The sequence below is a fragment of the Rhinatrema bivittatum genome, chromosome 4 (genome assembly GCF_901001135.1).
Source record: "Rhinatrema bivittatum chromosome 4, aRhiBiv1.1, whole genome shotgun sequence".
NCBI lineage: Eukaryota > Metazoa > Chordata > Amphibia > Gymnophiona > Rhinatrematidae > Rhinatrema > Rhinatrema bivittatum.
In genome coordinates, this window is record NC_042618.1 from 3,947,058 (window position 1) to 3,964,009 (window position 16,952).

At 48.9% G+C, this 16,952-nt stretch overlaps 1 protein-coding gene across 16 annotated transcripts in view; it reads left to right on the plus strand.

Annotated features, from left to right (window-relative positions):
- The window catches only part of NRXN3 (neurexin 3), a 2,187,333-nt gene that overhangs the window by 1,063,600 nt on the left and 1,106,781 nt on the right, over nucleotides 1-16,952 (plus strand). The gene's annotated exons all lie outside the window — the stretch shown is intronic.

Genomic DNA, 16,952 nt, shown 5'->3' on the forward strand with positions numbered 1-16,952 from the left:
GTTCTAAAGGATATAAACAGGATGGAGTCGCTCCAGAGGGAGGCTACTAAAATGGTCAGAGGTCCTCGTTCTAAAGGATATAAACAGGATGGAGTCGCTCCAGAGGGAGGCTACTAAAATGGTCAGTGGTCCTCATTCTAAAGGATATAAACAGGATGGAGTCGCTCCAGAGGGAGGAGACGAAAATGGGCAGTGGTCCTCATTCTAAAGGATATAAACAGGATGGAGTCGCTCCAGAGGGAGGCTACTAAAATGGTCAGAGGTCCTCATTCTAAAGGATATAAACAGGATGGAGTCGCTCCAGAGGGAGGCTACTAAAATGGGCAGTGGTCCTCATTCTAAAGGATATAAACAGGATGGAGTCGCTCCAGAGGGAGGCTACTAAAATGGTCAGAGGTCCTCATTCTAAAGGATATAAACAGGATGGAGTCGCTCCAGAGGGAGGCTACTAAAATGGGCAGTGGTCCTCATTCTAAAGGATATAAACAGGATGGAGTCGCTCCAGAGGGAGGCTACTAAAATGGGCAGTGGTCCTCGTTCTAAAGGATATAAACAGGATGGAGTCGCTCCAGAGGGAGGCTACTAAAATGGGCAGTGGTCCTCGTTCTAAAGGATATAAACAGGATGGAGTCGCTCCAGAGGGAGGCTACTAAAATGGTCAGTGGTCCTCATTCTAAAGGATATAAACAGGATGGAGTCGCTCCAGAGGGAGGCTACTAAAATGGGCAGTGGTCCTCATTCTAAAGGATATAAACAGGATGGAGTCGCTCCAGAGGGAGGCTACTAAAATGGGCAGTGGTCCTCGTTCTAAAGGATATAAACAGGATGGAGTCGCTCCAGAGGGAGGCTACTAAAATGGTCAGTGGTCCTCATTCTAAAGGATATAAACAGTATGGAGTCGCTCCAGAGGGAGGCTACTAAAATGGTCAGTGGTCCTCATTCTAAAGGATATAAACAGGATGGAGTCGCTCCAGAGGGAGGCTACTAAAATGGTCAGTGGTCCTCGTTCTAAAGGATATAAACAGGATGGAGTCGCTCCAGAGGGAGGCTACTAAAATGGTCAATGGTCCTCGTTCTAAAGGATATAAACAGGATGGAGCCGGTCCAGAGGGAGGCTACTAAAATGGGCAGTGGTCCTCGTTCTAAAGGATATAAACAGGATGGAGTCGCTCCAGAGGGAGGCTACTAAAATGGGCAGTGGTCCTCGTTCTAAAGGATATAAACAGGATGGAGTCGCTCCAGAGGGAGGCTACTAAAATGGGCAGTGGTCCTCGTTCTAAAGGATATAAACAGGATGGAGTCGCTCCAGAGGGAGGCTACTAAAATGGGCAGTGGTCCTTGTTCTAAAGGATATAAACAGGATGGAGTCAGGCCAGAGGGAGGCTACTGAAATGGTCAGAGGTCCTCATTCTAAAGGATATAAACAGGATGGAGTCGCTCCAGAGGGAGGCTACTAAAATGGGCAGTGGTCCTTGTTCTAAAGGATATAAACAGGATGGAGTCAGGCCAGAGGGAGGCTACTAAAATGGTCAGAGGTCCTTGTTCTAAAGGATATAAACAGGATGGAGTCGCTCCAGAGGGAGGCTACTAAAATGGGCAGTGGTCCTCATTCTAAAGGATATAAACAGGATGGAGTCGCTCCAGAGGGAGGCTACTAAAATGGTCAGAGGTCCTCATTCTAAAGGACATAAACAGGATGGAGTCGCTCCAGAGGGAGGCTACTAAAATGGTCAGTGGTCCTTGTTCTAAAGGATATAAACAGGATGGAGTCGCTCCAGAGGGAGGCTACTAAAATGGTCAGAGGTCCTTGTTCTAAAGGATATAAACAGGATGGAGTCGCTCCAGAGGGAGGCTACTAAAATGGTCAGTGGTCCTCATTCTAAAGGATATAAACAGGATGGAGTCGCTCCAGAGGGAGGCTACTAAAATGGTCAGAGGTCCTTGTTCTAAAGGATATAAACAGGATGGAGTCGCTCCAGAGGGAGGCTACTAAAATGGTCAGTGGTCCTCATTCTAAAGGATATAAACAGGATGGAGTCAGGCCAGAGGGAGGCTACTAAAATGGTCAGTGGTCCTTGTTCTAAAGGATATAAACAGGATGGAGTCGCTCCAGAGGGAGGCTACTAAAATGGGCAGTGGTCCTCATTCTAAAGGATATAAACAGGATGGAGTCGCTCCAGAGGGAGGCTACTAAAATGGTCAGTGGTCCTCGTTCTAAAGGATATAAACAGGATGGAGTCGCTCCAGAGGGAGCTACTAAAATGGTCAGTGCTCCTCATTCTAAAGGATATAAACAGGATGGAGTCAGGCCAGAGAGAGGCTACTAAAATGGTCAGAGGTCCTCATTCTAAAGGATATAAACAGGATGGAGTCAGGCCAGAGAGAGGCTACTAAAATGGTCAGAGGTCCTTGTTCTAAAGGATATAAACAGGATGGAGTCGCTCCAGAGGGAGGCTACTAAAATGGTCAGTGGTCCTCATTCTAAAGGATATAAACAGGATGGAGTCAGGCCAGAGGGAGGCTACTAAAATGGGCAGTGGTCCTCATTCTAAAGGATATAAACAGGATGGAGTCAGGCCAGAGGGAGGCTACTAAAATGGGCAGTGGTCCTTGTTCTAAAGGATATAAACAGGATGGAGTCAGGCCAGAGGGAGGCTACTAAAATGGTCAGTGGTCCTCATTCTAAAGGATATAAACAGGATGGAGTCGCTCCAGAGGGAGGCTACTAAAATGGTCAGAGGTCCTTGTTCTAAAGGATATAAACAGGATGGAGTCGCTCCAGAGGGAGGCTACTAAAATGGGCAGTGGTCCTTGTTCTAAAGCATAGGGGGATAGACTTAAAGATCTAAACTTGTAACCTGTGGAGGAAAGGTAAGGTAGGGAAGATATGATAGAGACATTCAAATATCTCAGAGGTTTCCATGCACAGGAGCTGAGCCTCTTTCAATGGAAAGGAGGCTCTAGTATGAGGGGTCATGGGATGAGGGTGAAAGGGGGAGACTCAGGAGTAATCCTAGGAAATATTTCTTTACAGAGAGGGTGGTGGATGCATGGAACAGACTCCCAGTGGAAGTGGTGGAGACAAGGACAGCGTCTGAATTCAAGCACAGGGGTCTGTGAGGGAGTGGTAGGGATTGTAAAGCTGAATTAATTGGGTGGATAGGCAGACTCGATAGGCCTTCAGTCTTTCATGTTTCTCTGTTTGTTTCTGTGTTTTGTTAGCTGTGTTTATATTTCTCAGTGTTTTTGCCTTCATGTTGTCCGGTTCTATTACCTGCCTGATATGACCCCAAGGGCCAGCTGTACTCCCGAGTCTCTGGGGGAATGCTGAGCACTTAGGCCCCTCTCTAGGATTTTCTTGTAAGTCATTCATCTTGTTGTGGATTTGTTGTCTGTCAGCACCCTGTTCCCTTCATCTCATTTTTTGAACTAAATACACAAGTGTGCAATTTTTATGACAACTTTCTGCAATGTCAGAACAGCCGGGAGTTACTGGACAGCAACTGTTCAAACCTGACATACAGCAATGGCCACATTAACAGAAACGTTTCAATTTAATCCTGGTTTACAGTCATCATACTCCATCCTGACTTTCATTTGATATTTTAGCATCGGAGAAACCTTTCAGTCTAAGTGGTACAACCGGTGATTAGCAGAAGCCGACGCAATGCATTACGCATCACGAGACGGCTGTCTGCGAGTGCCCCCTTGTAGTTTCACGTTGAGTAAGGGTGAGGGACTGTACTGCAGCGCGGGGGATACGGTATCTTACTGCCATTGTGCAACAGTTGTAAAGCAAGAAGGACAGTGGTTAGACCAAAGTCAAGTTTTTGCAATGTGCTTTAAACAATGTCTTCCTGTGCACCCCTGTCAACGTGCCTGTTAGGGAATGCGTGGCGTGGAGCAGTAGCCTCGCAATTACAGCAACGGGCTGCGAACCAGGGAAGCCAGGCTTCCAACCTCACTTCTCTCACTGGAGCTCCTTGGACTTCTCCTTCCATTGTCTCTGGTACAACTTGGGAGTGTAAACCCTGCACCAGGTGAACCTGAATTTGTAACTCGTCTTGAGCTCAGGTTGGGAAGACGAGTCATCAGAGCATTGCTGGAAGTGAAGCATCATCGTGAAATAGCTTTGCACAAGTAATGACACTATGGTAGTGCTATTTATGTGGTGTCCCTAAGACATAATGGGGTTACATCTCATCGGCATTTGACTCCATTGATCACAGGAGATCAGAATCGCAGGCTCAGTACTGAATTGGCTTCGATCTTACCTTACCGACAGAAAACAAAGGGAGAGGTCAAACAACGCATGGTCCAGGTCATACCCTATGTAGATTGGCGTGCCACAGGGCTCTAAATTCTCATTCTGGCTTTTTAACATCTGCAGTCTCTGTCCCCAATATGCAGATTGCTGTCAGGTGCATGTGATGGATTCCGCATTGATGTGGATGTCATCTAGCTTTGTATTGCTATGGGATCATCTTGGGTTGAGACTTTGCGGCTAATTGCTCCATGCCTGCAGAGAATAAAATCCTGGCTTACACATCATAAACTGGCTCTCAACGAAAGTAAAACTGAGGTGGCAGTAACTCAGCAGAGAGATACTTTCCAATTCCCTACACACATTCTTGTGGGCAATTAGAACTTGACAGCTCTCCATGATACAAGAAGTCTGGGAAGACCGGTGGATTCTAAATCAGCTTTCATACCTCAGGCCAGAGCAATGGTCAAAACCAGCTTCTACAAGTTAATCTTTATTACGTTAACCTAAAACCTCTGCTGCAGCCCTCTGCCTTCCGATCGGTGGTCCAGGCCTTAAAATTGCCATCGTTGGATTGCTGTAATTCTGCTCAAGGTGCGTCATGCTTTGCGGCTCGTGCAGAACGCTGCCGCCCGACCGATCTCGGGAGCTGGCACGAGGCAGCATCTCCCGCCCATGTTGACTGACCTCCTCCGGCTTCCTATCCAGTGGAGGGATCAAGCCCAGAGCTGCCATTCTAGTCTACGAGCTCTTGTCGTTGGATTCCTCCCCTTGGGCGAATGCAATGCTAAAGGCCTCCTCGCTCAGGCCCGTCAGATGTCCCCCTCCTGCAGACAGGCCCGACTACTAGAGACCCGGGACAGGAAGGTTTCGGTGGCGGCGCCCACCCTTTGGAGCACCCTTCCTGTAGAACTACGCCGGACGGACCGGGCAGTAACCTTCAGAAGAATGATGAAAACGTTTTTGTATTTAAGCAGGCGTGTACGTAAAAGTTTTGGATTTGCCCCAAGGCAGAACTGTCGGGGTCTCACTCTGCTGGTCTGTGCTGTATCTTTCATTATTTACGTTTTAATGAGAAGCGCCTAGAACTTCAGTAAAGGTAGGATAGAAATAAATAAATGCGTACACATATTTTAATAATTAAAGCCTTCTATTCGATGAGGAAAAAATTTATTTGCAGTTAGTCGGAGACTGAGGAAGGGCATGGGGGTGGGGGGAGGGGGCAGAATGATGATGGTTACCCTGGTTTGTCCTTTAACAATGGAGCAGGGAAGTTGAAATCATTAATCGGGCAGCCCATCACGTCTGCCCCCTTCCAGCTCCTCCTCAGTGACTGCTCGGAGGCTAAGTCTGCATCTGCAGGATCTCTTGGGTTTTTTTTTCCCAGTGCGTGAGGAAATAGGTGCACCCAAACCCAGATGTTATTGGATGCTGTGAGTGAAGGTATCCAGGCCTTATCATGAGACGGCCTGGCTTCTGGAGCCAGCGAAGGATCTCTGGTCCGGCCTCAGCTGCGGGAGGAGGCCTGTGGACAGCTTGTGGACACTTCCCGTGCTGTCCCTAACTCTGCGCCTCCCTTTAAAATCAGCTTGTGGTGAGGGCCTTCTGGCTCGCTGCGGGAGAGAGATGTAGAGAGAGGGCCAGGTCTCAGAAGCGACTCCCGCAGTGGGGCTCCCGGGTTAGAGGGGAGCGAAGCAGAGGAAATCAGCCCTGAGCGGAGCCCTTACTGGAAGGCACAGCTTTTTTTGTGTTATAACCGAGAGCCACTCCTGCACCCTGAGAACTGCCCCAGCCTCGATTCCGGGGCGGGGTGAAGCCGCGCTCTCCATAAGGAGTGCATCCTTGATGGCTTGTGCCGCTCTAGAAGAATACGTTTGGGATTTTGCCAAAGAAAATGAGAATTTACTCTTCAAGCCTTGACTAAAGGCCTCATCATTTTGATGGCAAATGAGGCATGAGACGTATTGTCAGGAGTAGCACATCCAAGAGTGTGACCTGCAATATGTCAGCTTGCCGGTGGCTGAATCTTAAACCCTGCTCTGCAGCGTCCACCTCCGTGTAGCTAGGGGCTTCTGGCCGGGGCCTCATTTGGGATGGGACGGGTCTGGGAGAGATTTGTCCGTGCTGCCACCCCCCCAGGATGCCTGCACGCTGCTCTGCCTCTGACTTCAGCTCAAGTCGATTGGTTAAAGATCACTTGAGAAAAAGCTTTAGAATCAGTGGCTTGCTCTGTGGCGGTGACTTCACCTCTCTAACCTGGGCAGGAACTCTGAATCCTGGACGGTTCCTTTGAAGTTCCTGATACTCCCGTCAAAGGCAAACTCGGAGGCAAAGGTGTTTGGAAAGAAATCTCCTGCTGATCATCATTAGAACCCTCTGCTGCTGGACGGGAATAACGAGGGAAGTTTCCGGAAGCCTGCCTGAGAATTCCCAAACCTCAGGCTGGCATAGCTCCTGGGGAGGGGGGAGGAACAGCACCCTTACATTCCTTCTTCAAATGTACTTCTGCCCTTCCACTGCCCGCGAAGGCTGCAAACGCCTTTAACTCGTCTGCTGCCTACATTGCAAAGAGGAGCACCGCCAACGTTTCTGAATGCTGGCATTGAAACCGCACGGGCAGGTGGCTGCTTGACAGGTGCCCCCATGGGAATAGTCTGCAGCCCTGCTTAGGGTCCGCACCTGTTTTATAGTGTCAGCTGCCCCCGGGCACGTTTCTGGCACCAGACCTGTACAGCTGGGTGCGAAGGACTGAGGGAAGAAGGCAGGGTATTCTCAGCCCAGGCAGATCCCGTTCCCTCGGAGAGTCAGTGGCACCAGGAGTCTCCCAGTGCAAGGCTGTGCTCGGGTCCTGTGTGCTCATCCTCCTCTTTCCAAGACGTCTTTCCGCCTGGGGGGTGCTAATTGGGAGCGAGATGACAGCAGGATATGTCTCCTTCACGTGCAGACGATGCTGCGAGCAAAGGACCGTGCAGGGTTAATTGACTCGGTAATCCTGCGTGTCATTTAGCATCAGAACGAGGAGATGGATGTGGTGGGTGCAGGCAGCGCACGGGAATTATGAGTAATGCCCCCGTGGAAGAAGGTTTGACTTCTAACTCTTGGACAAGGAAACCTGATTTGTCTTTACAAATCCACTTAACTCTGAGGCCCATCTCTGGCTGTCTTATGACTTTCTGTGAAAGATTTCCATAGCTACATGATGCCTGCCACCCCGGTGCCTGGTGACGCTCTCTTAGAGAGGAAAAGATTAATCTTGCAAATTCTTGTAGTGAAAGAAGAGCGGAGCCGAACATGCCTGACACCGGAAAAAGCAAGCGAGGTGTGAAGATGACATGAATTCTGATCTTCTGGCTTGCAAAAAAGCACCTTACACGCTGAAAATAAGCCAGGGCACTGCCGGCCTCCGGCCTTCAGAAGCAGAGCGGGCAAGGTAAAGATATTTAAAATGCAACAACTCAAGAAGCATTTGCTGCTTATAATCAAAGCTCCTCGTGTGCTGGAGCACTAAACCAGCGGAGGAACGGTGAGCGGGACACCTGAGCACCATGCGCCCAGAGCTCAGACCATGCACCCAGAGCTCAGACCCCGCATCGGACACGTCTGTCCCGAGGACGCGCCTCGCACATCTTCACGGAGCGGCTCCTTCTGCCCGTCCTCCTTCATCCTGCCCACTGCCCTGCGCTGGACCACGTTCTGGGAGTAGGGTGCCAGGTTCCAGATTTACTGTGATGGCTACGTTTCCATCTTTCCCTCGTTTATTAAACGAAGCACAGAATCTGGAGCTGCGCTATCGAAGGACGGGCTTTAAAATATTCCTCGCGGTGTGAAAGGAAACCGAGATGTGTCCAGCGTCGCAGCGTCATGGTGGTGCTTCTCCGAATGTCTGGGAAACCTTTCATTCTGTCCTCACAGCGATGGCTCGAGCCTCTGCAGGCCCCGAGACCTCTGATTCGAGCAGCCTGCGTGCAGAACCGAAGAGGGCTGTCATTTCAGCAGCCTCTCCTTTCCGGTTCTAGAGGAAAGGGAATTATCCAAAGGCGATGAGGGATGTGGATGTTCTTCCGAAGGAAGGATGAAGAGCCCTGCTGAAGGATGAAGATACCTGGCCTCAAACACTCACATACTTCATCTTTAAAATGGAAACTCAGAGATTATGGCACTTCTGAATAAGTAGATCACAGATATTTTGAAGTCACAGTGTCTACATGAATGCCTCCGTCTATTCTCTTGCATCGCTATGTGTGTCTTTAAACTTAATCAGACATTTCGAGCTTTGTGTGGGTAGGTTTTTGGTGCGCCCTCTTACACGTGGACTCCATGCGCAGTGCTGTACACGAGGCAAGGCTGGATCCAGTGGTGTGGCACCTTGTGCTTAGGTCCACCCACTCAGTTACCCGGCACCTGAGAAGAGAGACCCAATACAGGGCCATCGTGAAACTCATCCCACACGACCCAAGGCCTGACCTGACCTTTGCAGGGCCGTCAGGGAGCTCATCCCACGTAGCCCGAGAAGAGAGGCCCGACCATCGAAGGGTCCATCGCGGAGCTCATCCTGCGAGGTCCAAAAACAGAGGCCTGACCATCTCAGTGCTATCATGGAGCTCAACACGCACAGCCAGAGAAGAGGCCTTGCAGCAAGGAGGCCTGGAAGAGAGGGAGAGGCCCTGATAGAGTGTGTGTTTGTTCGTGTATATATGAGAGAGAGAGACAGAATGGGAGTGAGAAGCATGTGTGTGTGCATGTGTGTGAAAGAGCATGGGAATGAGAAGACGGTGTGTGTATGTATGTATGAGAGAGCTTTGAGTGAGAAGTCTGTGTGTGTGTGTGTGTATGAGAGAGAGAGCATGGCAGTGAGAAGCCTATGTGTGTATGTATGAGAGCATGAGAGTGGAGAGCCTGTGTGTGTATGTACAAAAGGAAGCATGTGGGTGTGAGAGACAATTGGTTTGAGAGAGCGCACGTGGGAGTGGAAGCCTGTATGTGGGAGAGAACATGTAAGACAGCCTATGTGTGTATGGGAGTAGAAACCTTTGTGTGAGAGTGGGAGCCTGTGTGTGTGAGTGGGAGCCTGGGTAAAAGAGAGTGTGTGAGAATGTGAACCTGAGAGTGAGAGCCTGCATCTGAGAGAGAGAGCATATAAGAGTGTGAATGGGAGCCTGTGTGTATGTGAGAGAGAGCATACAAGAGTGGGAGCCTGTGTGAGAGAAAGCATGTGTTTGAGAGAGTGCATGTGAGAGAGAATCTGTGTGTGTATATGAAGGAGGAAGGAAAGAAGACAGGAGGAGAGAGAAGAAACAGAATAAAAGAGACCCTGAAAAAGGACATAGGAAAAGACAGACAAGGGGAGCAAAGAGACCGGGACCAACCGATTAGAAAAATAAGAGCAGACAACGATTGGAATATGCCATCTTTGGGAATGTGCATTTCTCATATATTTGTATTTTGCTGTTTCTTCAGTATTCCAGTGCTCACAGAGGCTGAGGCTGGTTTCTCAGCCTTTCCATTTCAGTTTTGTCTGCATGTTTGTAGTCCCTTATTCTATCTTAGCTCATGTGTAACAGAAGTGCAGTATTTTAACTAGTGTGTAGTTTCTCAGTAGGGATTTGTAGCAGTTTGGCTTGCTCTGCATGCCCTTGCCCAATACGTAGTGTATTAGTGTTCTAGGGCCTGGTGTAATCTTTGTCTTGCTGCCTTTTTATAGATAAGGTTGCTGCTGTTTGAGTCCTGAGAGTCACTGCTGTTATGGTACGATACGGCACGCGGAGGTTCTAGGTATTTTTGGGTTTTTTTGTAGGGATTTGCTTACTTCACAAAGTGTTTGGCATTGGAGAGAGTTTGTTTTGCTGTCACTGAGGTGGCACCAGCATTTGAATATATATATATTTTTGCATGTCCTAGTTCTGTTCTGCACCTGTTGCAAATCTTAAGTTCTTGTGATGATTATTGCTGTTTTATTGTAGTTATATTCTCTGCATTTTTGGAAAGAGGATTCATAAAAGAATACATTTATTTTGGATCTGATGTTTCTGTAAAACGTCTATTACTTTTTACATCTTGTGTATTTATAAACTGCAATAAATCTAAAATAAATGAATAAGGTATCTTTAATGCTGGTTAGTGCTTTAAATAATAGAATTAGAATAGTTTAAAGCATCACTCATGATGAAACTACTTAGAAATCCATTGTCAGACGCACTCTAAGGCATTTTTTTTATTGATAAGAGTACAACTAGTAGGGCCTAGACTTTGTATGCCAACTGCCCACCCATGTTAACAGTGGGCCATCCCAAAATTCATTTCTGGCTACGTTACTGGCTGGTTCTACGATTAGATGAACTAGATAATCACTTAGAGGACTACAATTTCAGGGGCAGCAGAAACCATTTGTTCTGTGCACTGCTCCAGCCCCAGCCTCACAGGCAGGGAGCAGAAGAGGCAGCGGTGAGGCTGCAGTGCACAGAGCACAGCAAAGAAGAGCCACTCTGCCTCTTAACCCAGCATCTGCCACCCTGCTGTGCACAGAACAGGAGGGGAGTGGGAGAGGTTGGGGTGTACAGCAGAGCAAAGAAGAGTTCATGTTTTGTCTGCATAGTTCTGTTTCTAATTTTTGCTCACGTATTCTGTATTTGATGAGGGTCTGTTGTTCTGCAGGTGTGGCCAGTGCAAGATATTCTGCTCCTGCGTAGTTTCTACGTAGAAATCTGTAGAGGTCTCTCTTTTTCTGTTTTCTCAATAGGGTGGTGTATTGGTGTTCTAGGGCCTTTTCATAGGTAGGGTTGTTGCTGTTTGAGCTCTGGCAGTTAGTGCTCTTTTGTTATGGCAGCTTTGCTACATAGCTTCTGAGTGCCTTTTTTGAAAGGTTTTGCTTTGCTTCACAAAGTGCCTGGTAATAGAGGGAGTCTGTGTCACAATTATTGAGGTGAGAAGATAATTTGAATTTTTTTGTACAGTGAGTAGTGAGGGGGAAACCTTCTTCTTCATCCCAGTAGCCCTTTCAGAGATTACCTTCCAGAACATAAGAACATAAGAAATTGCCATGCTGGGTCAGACCAAGGGTCCATGAAGCCCAGCATCCTGTTTCCAACAGTGGCCAAACCAGGCCACAAGAACCTGGCAATTACCCAAACACTAAGAAGATCCCATGCTACTGATGCAATTAATAGCAGTGGCTATTCCCTAAGTAAACTTGATTAATAACCATTAATAGACTTCTCCTCCAAGAACTTATCCAAACCTTTTTAAACCCAGCTAACTAACTGCACTAACCACATCCTCTGGCAACAACTTCCAGAGCTTTATTGTGCGTTGACTGAAAAAGACTTTTCTCCGATTAGTCTTAAATGTGCTACTTGCTAACTTCATGGAGTGCCCCCTAGTCCTCCTATTATTCGAAAGTGAAAATAACCGAGTCACATCTACTCGTTCAAATCTCTCATGATCTTAAACACCTCTATCATATCCCCCCTCAGTCGTCTCTTCTCCAAGCTGAAAAGTCCTAACCTCTTTAGTCTTTCCTCATAGGGGAGCTGTTCCATCCCCTTTATCATTTTGGTAGCCCTTCTCTGTACCTTCTCCATCGCAATTATATCTTTTTTGGGATGCGGCGACCAGAATTGTACACAGTATTCAAGGTGCGGTCTCACCATGGAGCGATACAGAGGCATTATGACATTTTCCGTTTTATTCACCATTCCCTTCCTAATAATTCTTAACATTGTTTGCTTTTTTGACTGCCGCAGCACACTGCACCGACGATTTCAATGTGTTATCCACTATGCTGTGATTTTTTTTTTAACAGTCTACCCCCTGAAAACTCAGAAATGATACATTCATCCCACACTGTGACATGTATTGTACTGTATATATTGTAGCCGCCCACCCAGACAGGGCACATAAAATGTGTGGGGATCTGGCACCTGAATGCGTCTCTCGGGAAGGGTTCATAGGGCAATGTGCATGAAGCAGCGAGTGTAGTGGACCCGGTGCCAGAGGCTAGGAGGGTGCACAGATGGTCCTTAGCGGGATAGGGCTCTCAGTTACTGAGCATCCCCTGTATGGCCCTCCTCCTTGTGTCTCACAATTACCAGAAAAACGGGACTCAGGCCGAGATATATTCTAAGCAGACAGAACTGTTACTTGCTGGCATGGCCAGCAGTCAGGATATGTAGCAGCGTGGAAGGCACCGGCTGGGTCAGGGTGCACGGTGAGGTTGCACCAGCTACAAACACGTACAGGGGCAGAGCATCACAATATGCACCCGCAGGGCACAGCATCCTCTCTTCTCCTGGCTGGGGAAACTGTTCTCTTTTCCCCCCAGTGTCCTGGCTCTGCACGCCAAGCCCTCCGATGACTCCCCACCAAAATCCTAAAGCCCAGCTTCCATACTGTGGGACACTACTCCCTCTATATAGGACCTAGTTCCCCAAGCTTCTTGTAGGGAAGCCTCCCATGTAGGGCAGCACTGTGCAAGCGTACGGGAATGCCTGGCCCTGAAGAGGTCCCTGCGACCGTCACAAGCCTTTAACCCAGCAGAGCACCCGGGTCGCTTTAGTGACAGAGAAGGCTCCCTTGCACACTCTGTACAACCGAGTTTAATAATTAAAATATCCACTTGTATTCTTCTGCAGGATTGCTCTGGGGGCGTGGTGGCGGTGCTGGTGCCGGCCTCTTCATGATTGCTGAGTTTAATTATCAAACTCTTGGGGGAGGGGGGGCAGGGGGGGCCTAAGGGTCTGAAACGTAATTTGGGGGTTTCGCCCGGCGTGCCTGTTCCTCTCCTGGTGCATCCCTGGGGAGGGCGGAGAGCCTGAGCGAGCGTTCACGGCTGGGCTGGAGGGGTTGACAGCGCACTGTGCACACCTCACACGTTCTGTGCTGCTGTGAGATATGAGGTGCAATCAGAATAAGGCTATTTGGGGACCAGGTCAGCTGTGAGACGCATGCCAGATGCTGGTCCGGAGGAGCGTGAGGAGGGAGGACGGTGAGCGCTCCCTGTCATAAATCTTGGCGATAAACTGATGTTTTACCAGCAGCAGCAAGGAGCAGTGGTGGCACACCTGTGACAGGTGAGGGGGGGGGTGTCGTGCTCTGCTGTGAGCAGCTGGCAGAGGCTTCACGCCCGCTCCAATGCTGGCACAGAGGGCTGGTGGTTCCTGGCCCTTCCTGCGCGCCCCCAGAGCCTCGCATTATCGGCTTTAGAGATCCACAGGTTTCAATATTCTCACTTTTTTTGGGAGACAAAAGAAAAACAGCAAAGAACGTGGCTTTGAAAGAAAGGTGGGCAGTGCCGTGAGCCGGCTCTCTCTCTTCCGTGTCCATGGCTTCTTTTCTGCTTCCTGCGTTTTTAATGTTTTATTTTTTTATTCGTCCAGTCTTGCATTCCGCTAGCTCCAGCGCCACCGTTCATCGAGGGCAAACGACCCTTTCTCGGCTCAATAGGATTTCCCGGGATGCAGGCACTGCAGCAAGACTCCGGGGCGCAGGACGCTTTGGGAATTATAGGGCCAGGGCTGGCTGTAGCACTGCGTAGCGCTGCGCAAGCTCTTCCTGGCACAGAGAGAGGCCATGGATGGTGAAGGGAGGGCAATGAGGAGGGTCCCAGAACTGATCGTCCTTCTACGGATCGGGGAAACGTCCTGACTCGTGAGAGAGGCCACGGAAGCTACGGCGAGGGTCTTCCTCCTGTTCTCCTCTCCTGGCATTTTCGGTGCACAGCAAACAATCCGCGATGCGTAAAACATTCACTTTCTTCCTGCTTTGTGCTTTCTGTTCTCGGCATAATTTTACAGAAATTAAAAGGAAAATACTTGCAAAAGGCCATTGCTTCAGGTGTAAGGAAATGACCTCCATAAGAAAAGCTATTAAAAGATAATTAGCTCAGGGCTTGAATGAAGTGCTGGGCAGATCAGTCCCCCTTACTGAAACGATCTGTGAGTGAGTAAAGAAGCTGCAGACGCCACAGGCTCTGGTGGAAAAATGCACGGCCAGAGCTGCGGCTTCCGTCTGGGAAAATGAAACAACTTTATAACAAAGTCTGGCTGGAAGGGAGCAGAGGGAAGCCCGGCTTTTCAGTCCTTTTAGCTCTGGGTGCCCAGAGCACGAGGAGATCTTATCAGACGACCCTTAGGAAGGGCCCGCTCGGGCCCTGCTTCTGCTGCGAACGTCCTGCACTGCCGGGGACGCGGCTCGTGAAAAGGTCAAAGGTCTCCAGGCAGGGGCCCGTGCAATAAAGGCGCGTACGACGCGGGCCCTCAGCAATCAGCGCCCGCTCGCTTAAAGCGCGCATGGTGACCCCAAGGGGGGGCCATGCAATGTTTAAATTAAATTAGGGGGCCGCGGCTGCCTGTCTGCCAGTAATGAAAATGGCCCCGGTCTTCATAAGTGGGCAGTTTGCAGAGTTGTTTTTTTTTTTTTTACTTTACAAAAGAAGTACAGAAAAGCAGTTTTTTGTTTTTTTTTTGCTTCTCTGTAGTTCTTTTCAATGCGCTCAGCTATTAACGCCTGCTCCAGGATCCCTCTCTTTCAGAAAGCTGGAAGAGCTTGCGCTACCCCTAAAAGCACGGACTGCCCTTGGGATAGGGTAGGAAAGCTAGGTTTGTAGTGTTTTTTTTTACTGTTGTTGCCGTCCCTTACAGGAGTTGGGAATGCACGATTGTACCCCACCCTGAAGGAGGGAAGGGCTGGGAATTAATGTTTTAAAATAAAAATGAAATAAAGCCTCTGCTGCCGCCCCCCTCCTGTGTTTGCTTTGCATCCTGTGGGTGGCAGCGCATGGGGCACGAGCGCGGTTCCTGCTCCCACGTGGCACAGGCAGGGTTCATTTTCAAGCAGCTCCGTCGAGGCGGAAACCTGGGAGGATTTTTTACCTGCAGACTTCAGCCAGAATTTTTCAACCCGGATTTATGTGCATAAAGCGTGCTGAGAGCATGCAGGTGAGTGCGGACTGCCCCACCCCCCATGGCAGGTGAAACTCTGTGTGTGCACGGTTTGGAAAATCCCGATCCTGTCCCAACTCTGCCTCCCAGAACGCAGAAAAGTATGCGTGGCGTGATGATCCGTGCAGAGCCGCTGGGGCTTCAATCAAAGAGCCTGTGCCACTGATAATTACAGCTCTGGCCTGGTCTGCGTGGATACTGCTTCACGGTGAGATACAGTCATGGCTATGGGCTGTGTACAGACACGCACACGCGTGTGCCACTGATAATTACTACCTGAAAGTCCCTGCAGCCTAAACCACTCTTTACAGCTCTCGCCTGGTCTGAGTGGATACTGCTTCACGGTGAGATACAGTCATGGATATGGGCTGTGTACAGACACATACACACGCGCGCACAGGCTATGTACTCGTGTGGACACAATCATGTATTACCAGGCAGACCCCTGCTGTGTATTTAAGCTCTGCACATCTTCCCATATCAGGCTCTCATACTGCTGTATGTCCACAAGTTGTTTAGCAATTTAAAACTCGATATATCATAGTGTCATTTGTGCAGCTATTCTGAATAATCAAAGAAAACTACCAGACAGAAAAACCATATAACATTAGCATGCTAATGAAAAAATACATTATTGAAAGCAAATGACTGCAGCCAAGATGCAAGGAGTAAGTGAGAATTCCATCTGAGCATGACGTGCACCCCTAGCCCAACTGCCATTGTACCTGAGGAGAGAAGAGGCATCAATGTCATACCAGGGAGACTGCCATTGTACCTGAGGAGAGAAGAGGCATCAATGTCATACCAGGGAGACTGCCATTGTACCCGAGGAGAGAAGAGTCATCAATGTCATACCAGGGTGACCGCCATTGTACCCGAGGAGAGAAGAGTCATCAATGTCATACCAGGGAGACTGCCATTGTACCCGAGGAGAGAAGAGTCATCAATGTCATACCAACGAGACTGCCATTGTATCTTAGGAGAGAAGAGTCATCAATGTCATACCAGGGTGACCGCCATTGTACCCGAGGAGAGAAGAGTCATCAATGTCATACCAGGGAGACTGCCATTGTACCCGAGGAGAGAAGAGTCATCAATGTCATACCAGGGTGACCGCCATTGTACCCGAGGAGAGAAGAGTCATCAATGTCATACCAGGGAGACTGCCATTGTACCCGAGGAGAGAAGAGTCATCAATGTCATACCAATGAGACTGCCATTGTATCTTAGGAGAGAAGAGTCATCAGTGTCATACCAGGGAGACTGCCATTGTACCCGAGGAGAGAAGAGTCATCAATGTCATACCAGGGAGACTGCCATTGTACCCGAGGAGAGAAGAGTCATCAATGTCATACCAGGGAGACTGCCATTGTATCTTAGGAGAGAAGAGTCATCAGTGTCATACCAGGGAGACTGCCATTGTACCCGAGGAGAGAAGAGTCATCAATGTCATACCATGGTGACCGCCATTGTATCTTAGGAGAGAAGAGTCATCAGTGTCATACCAGGGAGACTGCCATTGTACCCGAGGAGAGAAGAGTCATCAATGTCATACCAGGGAGACTGCCATTGTACCCGAGGAGAGAAGAGTCATCAATGTCATACCAGGGAGACTGCCATTGTATCTTAGGAGAGAAGAGTCATCAGTGTCATACCAGGGAGACTGCCATTGTACCCGAGGAGAGAAGAGTCATCAGTGTCATACCAGGGAGACTGCCATTGTACCCGAGGAGAGAAGAGTCATCAATGTCATA